At 31.5% G+C, this 15,296-nt stretch overlaps 2 protein-coding genes across 3 annotated transcripts in view; one reads left to right on the top strand and one right to left on the bottom strand.

Annotated features, from left to right (window-relative positions):
• The window catches only part of LOC106668633 (transcription factor 15-like), a 75,506-nt gene that overhangs the window by 43,784 nt on the left and 16,426 nt on the right, over positions 1–15,296 (bottom strand). The gene's annotated exons all lie outside the window — the stretch shown is intronic.
• LOC106668632 (growth/differentiation factor 8) overlaps positions 1–15,296 on the top strand; it is a 51,343-nt gene that overhangs the window by 13,741 nt on the left and 22,306 nt on the right. The gene's annotated exons all lie outside the window — the stretch shown is intronic.

The raw sequence follows: 15,296 nt of genomic DNA on the forward strand, positions 1-15,296 counted from the left end.
CTTTGTGAAATAAATTAAAAGATCGTATATACACCTATCTTCTTTGTGCGAATTCTGAATTCGATGACCACTGATACTAATTTGAAAGATTTTAACAGTACGAAAAGACGGATCGTAGTGACATAACAGCTGATATGTTTTTCCACATGCACATAACTCAACCGGTCAAATGATTTCTACGGGATAGTCACCAGTGCAAATTTTTATTAGCACGGTCACCAATGTACGTCAAGGCAAGGTTGAAAGGCTTTCCTCTGTAGTGAAATGACTGTGAGATTCATATGCTTTCACTCGCCCGGTGAATGAATACTTTATTCACTTTTGTATTTTAAAGACAACACAACCACAGTAACAACATTGTAATAGGCACATAACAACCTCTACTAAGATGCAGTTATTATTGTTTGAAAGATAGCGTATAGAATTATTTAAAACTAATCTCGACACACTATATTCACTTTTTCTGTAAGTATGGTTGATAGTTTCAAGACATTTTAAACTAAGAAGATTTAAAAATGTGCTACACATGGCTCTAATAGCAAGTTATTTATTGGTATAGTGTAACATGCAATAAAGAAAATAATTACTATTGGATCAATATAAAAATAATGCATATACACGCAGGGGCATATAGATGTCAATTTTTTAAATTTAAAATAAACTTACTTTCTTTTGCCTTTAATATAACAAAATTTAATAAAATAAAATAATTTTTTTTAGTGAAGTGATTGATAATATAAAACACGGTAATATTGAAAGAGGTAATCAAATTTTACTTAACTACTCGTTATCGTTCTTTAACTAAGATTTTTTTTGTCATAAAAGAAATTACTTTCTAAAATGAGCGTATAATTTAGATGAAAGTTGTAATATACATTGAACTCGATTATTTCAAATTACATTCGTGCGAGAGCATGTCCTGCCCGTTCTATAAAAAGGACGTTTAATATGGAAAACATCAAAGACATTTCTAAATTTGTACTTGGAAAACGGTTTTTCATTAAGTCCCCGCGTCACAGATCTTGTACATTTCTCGCTAATAAAGTTAATAGGAGAAATATGCATGGCGTGACGTACTGTAATCAAAAATAATTGCAATTTGAGATTACCATAAAATTCCACTGACGGAAATACGGTCTAGGAAAATTTATTATTATGCATTGTGTTTGACAATTAATTTTTGTGTGAACGTTTTGTTCTAATCGAAGGGCATTTTTTTAAGTATTACCCAGAATGGTGGAGGTTAAAATTTACTTAGTTTAAAAGGAAATAAAATTTCCTTCACGTTTGTATCGACCTCTTGTAACAAACCTTTAATAATCGTAGATATGCACATACGCATAAAAATAAGGAAAAAATTGTAGATTGAAAATTTTAAATAATACTTCGTGTATTAGTTAGTCCTTCAACCTAATGATGAACAATGCCTTTCTTAAGTTAAATTAAATATGTAATTAGAGTAAAAAATCTCACCGTATCTTTATGAAGCTACTTATCTATTTACCTATCTATCCGTCTTTCCATCCCTCTACTATATTAAGACAAACACTAAGCACACACCGCATTAATTCATGTTGCTTTGGGGCTAATGTTTAAAAAAGTGCATTGTACTCAGTTGATTGTTGTTGTATATCACAATATTGTAAGAGATTCTGTAAAAAATTTGGTTTGTGTGGTTGTTGTCAAAACTAGTGAAAAATGTTAACAAATTGAAAAAACGTGCTCAATTAATATAGATTTTGCTTAGCAAATTTTCTAGGGTAAGTGTATTCAATATTTATTTTAAGTGAACTAACTTCATTACTTCATGCTGATGTCATGAAAAGCTTCACATGTTTCTAAGTATAGACGTGTTACGTGCTTCACATGTTTCGACATAACTTAGGCACCCCTTTCGTGTCTAAATTTGAAAATGTTTATGAACAATAACCATTTCACAAGAGTGTCAATTATAAAAATCTATTTCAAACTTGATGCTAACAAGATTTACGGAAAAAGTTTTTAACCGATGCCGATGTTTGTTTAAGTCCAAATTCGAAAGCCGAATATGATTAACGGACTAGAGCTGAAATGGGTTTAAAGAAAAACAGCGAGATAACTTTTTTGAGAATGTCTTTTTTTCGCAGCTTCGTTTTACAATCAATGGCAGGCAGGAAACCATACAACTAACACTGAAATAGAAATATGCCGAAGAATGTGATTATCTTATTTGTAAAAATTATCTGATAAGGCCTTTATGAAGAAACTTTAGTTTGAACCTAATATCAGACTCATTACTCAGCCACGTAAGAAAGTACGTTACTCGGTTATTAACCCGGCAGTTCACACTTATTTTGGTGGTCATATCGCCCGATTTTATCTTGAGCTTCACCGCCAAATGTATAATTCACCTGTCGCTCTTCTGGCCCCAAATTACAATTCCGCTTTTCATTTCTATACGTTGGAAATCCAAGGAATACGAAAAGTACGAACGGTATTTAAGGTGTTATACTTTGATTAATTTTAGTTAATACTAGGTCCAGCTAGAGATACCTATTGCACTACGATCACCGTTTCTAATGATCGTATGAACAATAAAATTAAACAACTTAGTACAGAATACTTGAGAAGTTAAAAACCCATAAAACCTTTGTTACTGCAAGCAAGCTTGCTGCTACGTCAACAATGTCATTACGACAAATGACTGAAATACTTTTTTACATGAATTATAATATAAGTACTAAAACGATAAAGCGTTGAGTTTATTTTAGAACAATATACATCAATATATGTGTTAGTAGTTCAAAGGCGAGCGATAATTATTATAGTTACATAACGCTATTAGATAATTGATACAAGACAGGTGCATGAGAAGTATTATTACACACTTTTTTTTTTAATTTGAATTGATGCCTTGCTAATTCGTCCAGTTCTAAATATAGCCCGGCGGTCCATTAAAATAGCCTGGAGTGTTCTAAAATTAGAATTCCCAAGCTACAATTAAACGGGTCAAAAAAGGAGGTAATAAAATAAAAAAAGTCGTGCCCGATTTTCCCCATCCCGGCAATAAAATTTTATTTCTATAAAAGGACGACAAATGCATTCAGGTTAATTATCACATCTGAGAGCAACGAGCCCGTTTAACTAGCAATTCATATGCACTATATTCATAATTCATAAAGGCGCCACTGAGTGGACCGTCTTAATTGCAGGGTGGAAGCGCCTCCGAAGTAAGAATCTGTCTTAAGTCAATGTGTCCTTAAAAATACGATGTAGCGTTAAAATGTAAAAATATTTTGATAATTTATCTCACGGGAATCGTCATATAAAACTAAAAGTTGTTAATAAAACCAACATTCCTATTAAAACGTCCCTTCGGGCTGGTCTCCTAAACTAATGAATTCAAATGTGGATCCTGTGGTCGATCAGTGAAAAGACAGTTACTGTGAAATAAGTCTGAAATATTGACTGTTATTCAATTCTATTTGTTTAGTAATTGAGTATTGTCGTTTTAGTACAGAGTTACAAGTTGAATAACTTTCCAAATAAATGCCAGTACTGAAGAAATTACATGTACACATTATCAAAAGAGGTGATAATAAGTACGACCTGGCTGCTCTACCCAGTGATAAAATTGTATGGTATTTGCTACCAGATGATACAAAAGATTTAAGTTACATCAAGGAATTGATAGGCATTCAAACAATTGCCAATACTCTCAAATCCATTAGTAAAGTAGAAAGTGATAGAAAAATCATTATAACATGAAAAATGGCAAAAAGGAAAAAAAAATTCAAAAGGAGAGGTTGAGATGGGAATTTAATATCCGAGTGGATCGAGGTCACGACAGCTCAAGTGGTCGGTGTATCTAGCCGAAGATCGTGGGTTCGAATCCCACTCGTGACACTGATTTTTTTCCCCTCAACTAAAAACCTTAATTTGATAATTTTTGTTTTAAGAATCATTATTTGGAAGAATGGTATAAGGAGATGGTATGAATGAATTATTAGATGATATCGGCACTTCTAACAATAATTTTTTAACAAAACTTATTCAGGAATTGGACAAAAAAATTCTTCTACTAATGTATTAAAAATTGAGTGAAGTAGAAACAAATATTTGTAAATCAATTTAAGAGGCTGCAAACTGGTTGCAACTATATGAGAGAAAATGTGTTAAACATAAAATAGTGGACAGAACAGCAAAAGTAGAACTTTAAAATTATTTATATAAGGTAGTGTAAAAGATGGTACAGTAATTGTAATTTGCTTAAGCTCTCATTATCAGATTGGGACAGTTGGAAAAGATCATTTTTATTAACTTAAGAAAAAAAGCTGATCTCCTATTCGAGATGCACTTAATTATAAATATATATCAAGATCTTTAATTAATTTTGTGCTTAAAAAGAGAGTTTATTGCTTGAAGCAGATACATATATACCAGAAGTATTTAGAATTTACCAAATATTTTATTATCTTCCTCTGAAAGTGCGAGACAAGTTAGAAAGAGATAAAATCAAAATTGTTGAAAATTTAATACAAGAGTTAAAAAAAGCTAACGATTCGTTTGTTATAAAAAATGTAATATTTATTTAGCATCAAAATTATGAGGAAAAGAAGATCGTTAAAACACGTGAGAGAAAATCATGTCCAATATGTGAAAAACGGGGTTATAAAAATCGTTATCATTCACTACAAGTTTGTCGTAATAAAAAATACAGCCGATCTATAAAGTTAATTTAAATGAACAAAAAGAAGATGCTGAAGAGGATACATTAAAAATTTAGATGAAGCAACTTTAATCTAAAATCGTCAAAGATGAACTTAGAGCAATCCAAAAATTCAAACGACAAGAAAAATGGTTCGCCAATGGTTGGTGTCGATTAATTTTACCACAAATTTATTGACCACTGCAGAAAAGGTTAGCACCTTTGCACACTTTATTACCGAAAAACGTAACGTTCAATTAAAAAACGAAATTAAACAATACCTCATCCCCATTTTGGCTATTTATGACAAAGATAAGTTTACAGAAAGCAGTTCTTAAACAGACTCAGGAAGATGGAATTTTACACTCTGAAGGATATTTTTCAAAGAAATTAACTCCAGGTCAAATAAGAAAAGAAATAATATATTTAGAATGTCTTGCAATAAAAGAGGCACTATCCTATTGGCAACATTATTTAATAGTTAAATCCATTATATTTAGTGGTTTGATTGACCAAATTATTTCTTTCAATTAATTAATCTTTTTATGTAAGGTTTTGGTTGAAATGAAATTAATTATTTAACGGTAAAGAGTTTGTAACATCAGATCACAAACGGCTTCTAAACGTAAAATTTAAATCAAGAACTGATGAAACATTAGATGGTTTGATGTCATGTTTGTGTCAATATAATTTTAAAGTGATTTATAAAGAAAGGTAAAGATAATATGGAAGCTGATGCTGCATCTAGAAATGCACTATTAGAAAATTTTGAGAATGATGAAAGTATGAATATGATTGGCTTAAAAGAAATAATGAATGATCAAAATTCTAATAAAAATGAAACTGAAAATGCGAACGACATATTAAAAGATGGTGATATAATTTTTAAAACAATAAATAACCGAAAAAGAATTTATGTTTCTACAAAGTTTGGTTTACTTGGTAGATAAAATACACCAATTTTATGGTCATATTGGTAGTAGTCAGAGAGCTGAGAAAATAGGATCGTTTCAGTATTTCCGGAATATGGATAAACTAGTCAATTAATTCTGTAACAACTGCTTAATATGTATAAAAATAAATCTAGATCAACCCGAAAAATTGGTTTATTGTCAAAATTGTGTACTTCAAACTTTCCATTTGAAATTATATCCATGGACACAATTGGCGGCTTCGGTCTCGTCAGTATATCAGTAAAGAAATATACACATTTACTAGTGGATCATTCTATCGTTATGCATGGATTTTAACGTCGAGGACACAAGTTACAAATGATTTTATCAAATTAATCGATCCTATCGCAAGGGAGCAGGAAATAAAAATATTGTTAGTAGATCAATATATTGATAACTATTAAAATAAAAGCTATTTAAATTATTTTATTTTATTATATTGAAAAAGTTGCGTTTATGAATCAATATTGTTATTATATCAATGTGCTGTTACAAGTGGAAATTTTAAACCTAACCGGCAGTTGCGAACTATCGCAAGAAACTACAATTAATTTTCCTTTTTCTTTAAAATTAATTTTAATTATTTATTTAAATTTAAAAGTGTAAATATTTTTAGTTCCTCTATGAAGCATTTATTTTATATGTGATAAAAATCAGATGCATGTTTTCAATATTACAGGATTTTCGAAATACTTCTCAATTCCTTTTCAAATGCTGAATTTAGATGTTATATGTATTTATATTTCGAGTTTTCTATTTATCACCTCCCTCTCTGTGTCTTTCTTTTTCGTTAATTGCAAGAAAGATAGTTGGCGACCTAATTTGCATGATTTTTTTTTAATAACATGATATTCATTCTCTTTCACTCTCACTCTCTTTCTCTCTCTTTCTTTTTCTTTTTATTTCTTTCTTCCTCGCTTAGTCTGTATTGCACACACATGGCAAATGTTAGAAAGCACCACTCGAACATTTTCGGCATTATTCTGCATTGATGATAAACTATAGGCTTAAAACAAATTAAACAACGTAAATATTATTGGCTACCCCTTTTCAATTTAAACATGTTAAAACATGAAATTATCCCTTAAGCTTTATATCTCTCTTAAATGGAATGTTAGACAATTGTACAGTAGGGGATGTGAGATAATACCATATTGGCGATTTGTAACTGGGAGATCCGATGAGATTACGAGGTCAGTTCATGGGCAGATGTGCTTATTCTAACGGTCTTCTCTTCTTCGTCCCCTCGCTGTTTAAATATTGTCCAATTTATCCAAACAACGCTTGCTGAAACTAAAGCAATTTGGACCGCTAATTTCGAGGCGACCCTTCCAGTCACAAATTCAATCTTAATATTGATGAGTTAGAAATGCATTTACGTTTTTTCGTTTATTGTACGAGCTATTTTTTTTAAATTTTGCATTATTGTTTGTTTTTATTTATAGGGAATATAACACTATTTAAAGTGTAGGAATATTCAGAAACCCTCTAAGCCCACGCTCATAAACACATATTGAAACTGTTACAAAATAAGAAATAAGACAAAATCTCAAAGAGAAAGTAAAACTGTTCGACTGGTTGGCGAGTTAAAGAACTGGTTTTTAGTTTTTAGTTCGTTATAATCGTACCAGGGTTTTTTTAGTGTCTCTGTCTTTAATGAGCCATAGATGCACTTATAGCGGAACCTAAACAGCTAGAAATGGCAGACCAGTTGTTATTAACAGCTCTAATTAATAATTCTTCACTTATAGAGGTGATTTTTGATAGTATACAACATTTATCAATCACTCAATACAGCAAAATGCTGAAACGCATCTAACAAACGAAACCAGCGTGAATAGGCAGACCAATCACGATGAAGCTATTAATCTGGCACCTGGTATCGTTCTAACAAGGATTTTCTTATAACACTCATATCAATTTGTTAGCCAATCATTATAAATATAGTTTAATTACAACTTTCGGATGTTTGATTTCATATACGGAATCGGAAGTTTACCTACCCTTTCGACTCGTGGATCGCACCTGTTGTTGCACCTTTAATCTTGATGTCGATTTACCTGCACGAAAAGCAGCTGAAAACCCAGATAGAATCATGTGCTGCTTAGCCACGTAAAGAAACTTTTGCACCTTGACCCTAGCAGCCGACTCAGCCGGGGGCAGGTGCATCCTAATTGCCTGCCAAACGCTTCCGCAGCTTGACTTGAAAAACGCACGCATGTTGAGCCCTGAAAATGGTTAATATAATCAAATGACGTGCATTTGTTTTCTACGGGACCATGTTTTGACATTGATGTATAAGGATCTATCTGCGATAAGATTTTAAGAAAATTGACTTGTCTTTTTGTCCTATCATGCAAGATCTTATTAAATATCAATGGTTTAAACCAAAATCAAATTTTCTTGCTAAATAAACGATTCTTTAATATCAAGGATTGTATTATTTCATGTTAATGAATGCGACAATTTTTTTGTTCAGTTTCACTGCTTGATGGCAGTTTCTCTGAAGAAAGAGTGCCAGTCTAACATACAGCAAAACATGCAAGTTTAGGTGTAAGGACCGATATATTGAACATATTGCAAGAAAAACGCATTAGGGAGGTGAAGAAACGGATATAGGAATCTACACGCGAGATCAAGTGGATCGGGGTTATCAAGTATTGACAGACGTTACATGTTCCGAACTGAAACTAAATATGTGTGATACAGACCTACAACACAACATGTAAAAATACGACGAGAAAAAACTCATCGGGGTGACCAACGGCACGCTACAAACAGGCAGCAAAACAAGTCTCGTTAAATCTGAAAGTCTGAAAACGCAACGAGAACAAGCCAAGCAGGAATGGATAAACGGTGGATAAAGAATCAGCTCGAGAGAACCAGGGAATCGGGCTGATGTAGGAATATCAAACTGGTGACAAATATTCAACAATTCACTAGACAGATAATTCACTTGCCTATTTCTTTTCGTTAAAACTGTTTTTAAACGTAAATTGCTCAAAACCTGAGCATTGTCAGACCAAAGATCCAATGTCCGAGAGCGGCGAGAAAAGCAGGACAGAATCACCAAAGGCTCTCCAATTATGAAGAAATATTCAATTCACGAGATAGATACATTTTATGTCTATTTTCAGTCATATGCCTTTCCTTTATTTGAAAGAGTAAATTGATTGACAAAGGAAGCAAAACTTGTGCATTTAGATCAGACGTCCAACGTCCATATACTGTCAGAATAAGCAGGTCATAGCGATAAGGAACGGTCAAAATGCGAAATTCAATAATGAGATACATGAAATGCCTATATTTCTATTTGGTGCTGTTGTTTAAAAGGTCGAATTGCTAAAACAGAAACTAAACTTGCGTGTTGTCAGAAATACTTCAGTCAAACGTCAGATGACTTCCATGATTATTTTTTTCATTGTTCGATGCTTTTCTTTATGATTCAATTGCTAAGAAATAGGAAAACAAGCGTTTTATTGGATTCGAGGTATAGTGTAATAGTGCCAGAAAAATCAAGTAAAGGAGATCCAGGAACGTGGAACTGCAAACAAATATTCAAAAACTTACAATAACAATAATTTACACTGTTTGTAGCTATTTATTTTTTTCTGGAAGAGGAAAACTGGATAGTAAAACGTGTGCTATCAGACCAGTGCTCCAAGGATTGTAAACGCAGCAAGAACAAAATGATCAGTTCCAAGATAATAAACCTACGTAACACACACACACACAAAAAAACCTTTTTTTTAATGGTACATTCGTATCATTTTGCTTTTTGATAATTGATAATTGATTTTTAAATTGGCACATTAACCAAAATATATTATGTAGGAAATCAGTGTATGAAGCAACTTCATTATATTCAATCATAACTTATTTGGCATATTATTTATATTACTTAGAACGTCGTAAGAAAGTGCGAAGTTTATTGGCTGACAAGCAGCTTTGGTCTTGCCGGCCCGGTGCGTGTTTTAAACTGCAGTCATTTGAATGTCTCCATCTGGTTACTGATTCTCTGATTTCAAATGTAAAATACGTTGATATCCTAAAATGATAGCCTTCCGTTTGTACCTCAAGTTGTCAAATACAGAAATAGAAACAAAACATACAATAATATATATACATCACCACAAACATAGATGGATGGTCACATTAACTCCCCCAGAGTACACGATATTCCTCGGGGCGGGATTAAACAACCCTTTCCTTTCACACTAAAAAATTACTTTCATTCCAAAAAATTAACATAAACACAACATATGGTAGAGACAAAGAAGTCTGGTTACATTCATTCCCTCAGAGTACTCGATATTACTATTCAATATAAGATTAATGTTTGAATTGTTTAGACTATATAAAAAATTGATTGCATACAAATACGTAAAAATGTAAATTTAGATTATAAATAATAACTATGTTATTTATATATTCATTTTGACACGATCTGTTCAAAATTTTGTGCTTTATGTTGTTCTATGGGACTCAAAGCCTCAGAATAAAATTTATTTTCTTCTTCTTCTGTAATCATAAATCAAACCCGACGGCTGGGTTATTGAAAAACAAACAAATGCTTTTTTTGGTCAATGGTAAATGGATCATTTGTAAGGTAAACTTCCCTGTTGATGAAGAGGGCGCCCTCCAGGTGTGTTGACCCCCGGGGGTAATTAGGGTTACGCAACGTGAGTGCGGGTGCGGAAGGGTGCGAAGCCCTCGTCGAACCTGCCCCAAACACCGATCCTTTGACCCTCCGCCAAACAACGTAAAGTCAATAACGGATTCTATACGATATGAATTAATTTCCCTGTAATTAGCAAACAATCGGCTATGCCTATTAATATTGGGGCTGATAGTTAATTTGCCATTCTGCCACATCAACTATCAAATACTGACCTAGAGAAATTTAACTTAATACATGAACTTACAAGTTCTTCATTCGATAAGAAGTTTAGATAACTTTCTTTCAGCGATATAGCGTACATTGAAAACAGGGAATTAATAGTTCTTTCTTTTATTAAACAATAATTTTGAAAACTTATGTGACAGAGTTTTATTTCTGCAATTGAAACCTAACTTATATTGACTATCCAGAAAAATATTTCCCACAGACAATTATCTAAAAAAAAAAAATCCCAAATATATAAAAAAATTAAAAAGTAAGGATAGAATTAATTGTAATGATAAATCATTCTGCAAGTTTTATCATGAGTGAAACCTAAATTAAATTAAATAATAGTAAGAACACTTCTTAAATAAATATGTTGGCTAGTTGCTTATTCTGTCAAACATTTTCCTTGGGTTTTTAATGAAAAGAAAATTTTCTAAATCATTATTACATAAAATTGGTATTAAGCATTAAATCAGATTAAGTAATTTGAAACTACGTTATTATTCATATCGTGATGGATATTTAAGGACTTTCACTACAATTTGGGAACTCGTTTATTTTATTTGAATAATAATAAAAAAATTGACTGTCGTATGTTTCAACAAGTGATTTAATTTGATAATCAGTAATATTTTGAAAATTATATTAGTTTATTATAATCAATCAAGACAATAGCTATAAATACAATACATATACGAATAATTAAAATTGCGTGTGATATTGTACATCCCTATTTAACATTAATACCACACAACTTTAGTTTTTATAGACTTAAGAGTCAAATTTATTTCGTTAAAATTGCATTACACGTCAGGTTGACGAATTTTCTTAAAATTTGATCTGGAATTCTTCCTTTCGTTTTTTGCAATTTAGCTGCACCATTATTTTTCCGAGTGACGAACACTGGATCAAGGTACGATTTTGAAGGAAAAATCAAATTCAGTTGTTGGCAAGCTTTCGACCTATTTTAAGGTCATCCGGGCAAAACAATCTTAAGCATGTCTACAGATAATATATTTAAGTTTTTACAGAAGGAAGACCGACTCAGTCCTAATATTTCCTTCAAGACCTTGATCCAGAATGTTCGTGACGGAAAAGTGGTCGATACTTTTAACATAGAAAATTTCCAACAAGTCATCAACAAATGCATCCTTTTATGATCATTTTATACTACATTTATTTTTAAATGTTTATCCGTTGTTCATTTATTTTATTTGTTTAAAAATGTCTCAAATTATTTTTTATTCTGAATTTAGGTATCGTGTTACAATTTTCTAAAAAGATCTAAAAATCACCTTGATGTGGTTATTTATACACACAAAGACAAAAAGCCGGACACTCATATTTTTTTGTTTATTTCAAACTATATGTGTTTTTATTGTTACATTTGTTACAACATAGAATGAATTTAACTAACAATTTACTACCTGGTTTTGAACATAATAACGCTTTAAGAGCAAAACTAGATAAAAAGAATTGCTGGTTAAATTTTAATCCATCACTAAATGATTTTCCGGTGTTTTGGTGAATTTTCGTTTAACCCATCTTGACTAAACATTTTTTATTAAAACTCGTGAATTTTTGGTCTCGTTTAATTTGGCTTACATTAGCGAAAGCATGCTGTAATTAATATAACGAAAAAACAAACAATACATCTCGTGTCCGGTTTTTGTCTTTGAATATGTTTAAAAGCTAGAGTTTGGTTGAACGATTTACAAGTTCCTTACGATTGCTTACTTATTTATTTTATTTATTGCTATCTGTACAAAATAAATATATTGAGCAAATAGTATACTATAGATCTGCCATACCAACAGGCAGTTTTTATGAAACCAGCCAATGCTGTACCCACTCGCTTTTATTTAATTTGGAGGATTAAGATAAGAGGTCTCGAGGTGCCGTTTTAAACGGCATGGACGATTAAAGGACTAGGAAGTTAAGGAAAGAGTTTGAGCTAGTGGGTGAGGGTGGAAGTTGGAAGTTTAGAATGGAAATTGAGAGCGTACAAATAATATAATCCATGAATGGGATTTTAAGGTTTTATGGACCGTTTGATTGGTTACGTAGAAGAGGGCATTGAGGATACGGATATGGATAGAAAGGATTGAATTCGTTGGATGTTAGAGAATTTGGCTAAGCCTCACAGTTCGACTTCTTAAGTCTAAATAGGCCTGCCTGATGAGTGTTTTGTAAGCGGTTAGTTTATTGCTTAGTGAATATTTTGGACCTATTAAGTGGGAGTGGTCCATAATTTTTTCAAGTTCTTGTCGTTTTAATCTTGTATGTGGGTTCCATGTAAGTCTGACATTTAAGTAAACCAGCGGACTTGGTTAGATAGTGGTATTACCTGCTGTTTTTGTACTCTGGTGGGCAGGTTTGAGCATAACGTTGACGTCGTTCAGGTTTTTATCTCTCAAAATTCCTTTCTTTAAATTTACATGTGCTGTTACTATTTTTACAGCGATGAGATTATTTATACAAACTACAAAATTTCTAACGATTTACTTCCTTATTATTTTTTATTTAGATGTGCTGTCAGTAATTATTAAAGCACATTAAATCACCCCGACGTATCTAATTAAAAAGGTTGCATGTATTTTTGAAAATTTAGTTCCTTAAACTTATTGAGTATGTTTTAAAAATGTTTTAAGCAAAAGTTCTTTAAATCCTCATAAACAAAAATGTTACGGTTATTTAATTATACAATCTTTCGTTCTTTCTAAAGATTTATTTCCATGCGCTCATTTTGCTTGAGATTTTCTTAGTTCCTTTCATTTACTTATTAACGTAAAATCTCTGTAACAAAAATCGAAACATTTGAAAAAACTTAAAATTATTGTTAATTGTTGTTTTACGTATGCGCTATATATAATTTTTGTCGGTTCATCGTTGGTAATAATTCGATTTTCCGTATTGTTTATCGAATTCAGACGATTTGAAACTTATAATTAAATCATTTTACGGTATAATAATTTGACGGTAATAAACAATATCCTTGAAATATGTTTCAATCAAAATGAATTCAGTAATATTTTGGACTTTGTCATGACTCTCTTTTATATAATAAAATTCAGGATTCAGTTTCTTAAACTTTGAGCTTGTTTTAAAAAGTTTGAAGCAAAAGTTCTTTAAATCCTCAAAAACAAAAATGTATGATTATTTAATTATCCAAGCTTTCGTTCTTTCTAAAGATTTATTTCCATGCGCTCATTTTGCTTGAGATTTTCTTAGTTTGTTTCATTTACTTATTAACGTAAAATTTCTGTCACAATAATCGAAACATTTGAAAACACTTAAAATCATTTTTAATTGTTATTTTACGTATGCGCTATGTAATTTTCGTCAATTCGTCGTTGGAGATCATTAATTCGATTTTCCGTATTGTTTATGGAATTCGGAAGATTTGAAACTTATAATTAAATAATTTTACGGTATAATAATTTGACGGTAATAAACAATTTCCTTGAAATATGTTTCAAGCCAAACGAATTCAGTAATATTTTGGATTTTGTCATGTCTCTCTTTTATATAATAAAATTCAGGATTTGATCTTGTCTTTGAACTTGTAGGTCATGCATCAAGTTTTACTGAGAAAATATCGAACACTATATACTGCCATTCCTAAAACTGATAAACAAAACGTTTGGTAGAAAGGGCTTAGCTTGAGCATTGCTTTTTAAAGATTTGAATTGTTTATCGTTGGAGGTGACGCTGCTGCACGTGCCCAACAGCGTTAAGCATGGCGCCTCTGTCACACCATGACTAAAACATTCGCAATTTGAATTTTGCAACCGTGCACTTATTACATAGGGAACAGGTTTGGAACAGACGTCGTCGGCTGATCCCGCAGGGAAAGATAAAAATGCGAACAGATATGAAAAATAGTTCCTTACACAAGGACCCTTACACTTTAAATTCAGGTTTTTGTCCTTCACCCACCCCCTTCAATGCAGAAAAGCTTTAAATTATTAATAGGATTGCTCTCAAATTGCAAAACGTGTGGTTAACAGAATATCCGCTTATGCAAGCGGTTCATCCATTTATATTCCAAAAGTAGCCAACGTTTATCGTCCATTTATAGAAATGCTTACTGTTTAATATGGTAAATTATTCCATATTGAACTCAGTTGTAACAATATTTTGTTTAATGAAATCCAGCTTGCCCTTTTGTAAAACATTTTTTTACAATAGGAGCTGGGTTAGCGATGGTAGCGGACATGATCAGAGTTTTCAGTTGTAATATTTAACTATGAATAAATAATATATTAAAATGCATGAAGTGGAATAAAAATTTCAACTCGATTGCTCATTTCCTAAAATAAGCCATTATTTAGCTTTTCACATTTAAATAAGTATCGTTGAAAAAAGTATATATTTATAAATGTAATATGTAACGTTGTTTGCCATACATTGGTGAATTATCGCAAAAAGTTAGTAAAATTTTTAAACAAGAAGGTTTTAGAATAGCTTTTAGAAGTACGGGTTCACTTAAAAACATCCTATCAAAACCTAAAGACAAAGTAGACAACTTGGCAAAAAGTGGGGTTTACCAACTCAATTGTACAACAAAGAAAAAGAACTAGATTGGTTTGAGAAATTTGAAATTAAAAAATGTAAAATTGAACATGGTGATAAATGCATTAATAATATAACAGATTTTGATCTACCTCCCATTTTAAATATGTACATAAATAATATCAAACATCCAAATCTAATTATTTTAATTGTTATTATTTTTATAGTAATTTATAATAATATTAAGTATTTA

This window comes from Cimex lectularius, unplaced genomic scaffold, assembly GCF_000648675.2.
Source record: "Cimex lectularius strain Harlan isolate CLEC.00 unplaced genomic scaffold, Clec_2.1 scaffold7, whole genome shotgun sequence".
NCBI lineage: Eukaryota > Metazoa > Arthropoda > Insecta > Hemiptera > Cimicidae > Cimex > Cimex lectularius.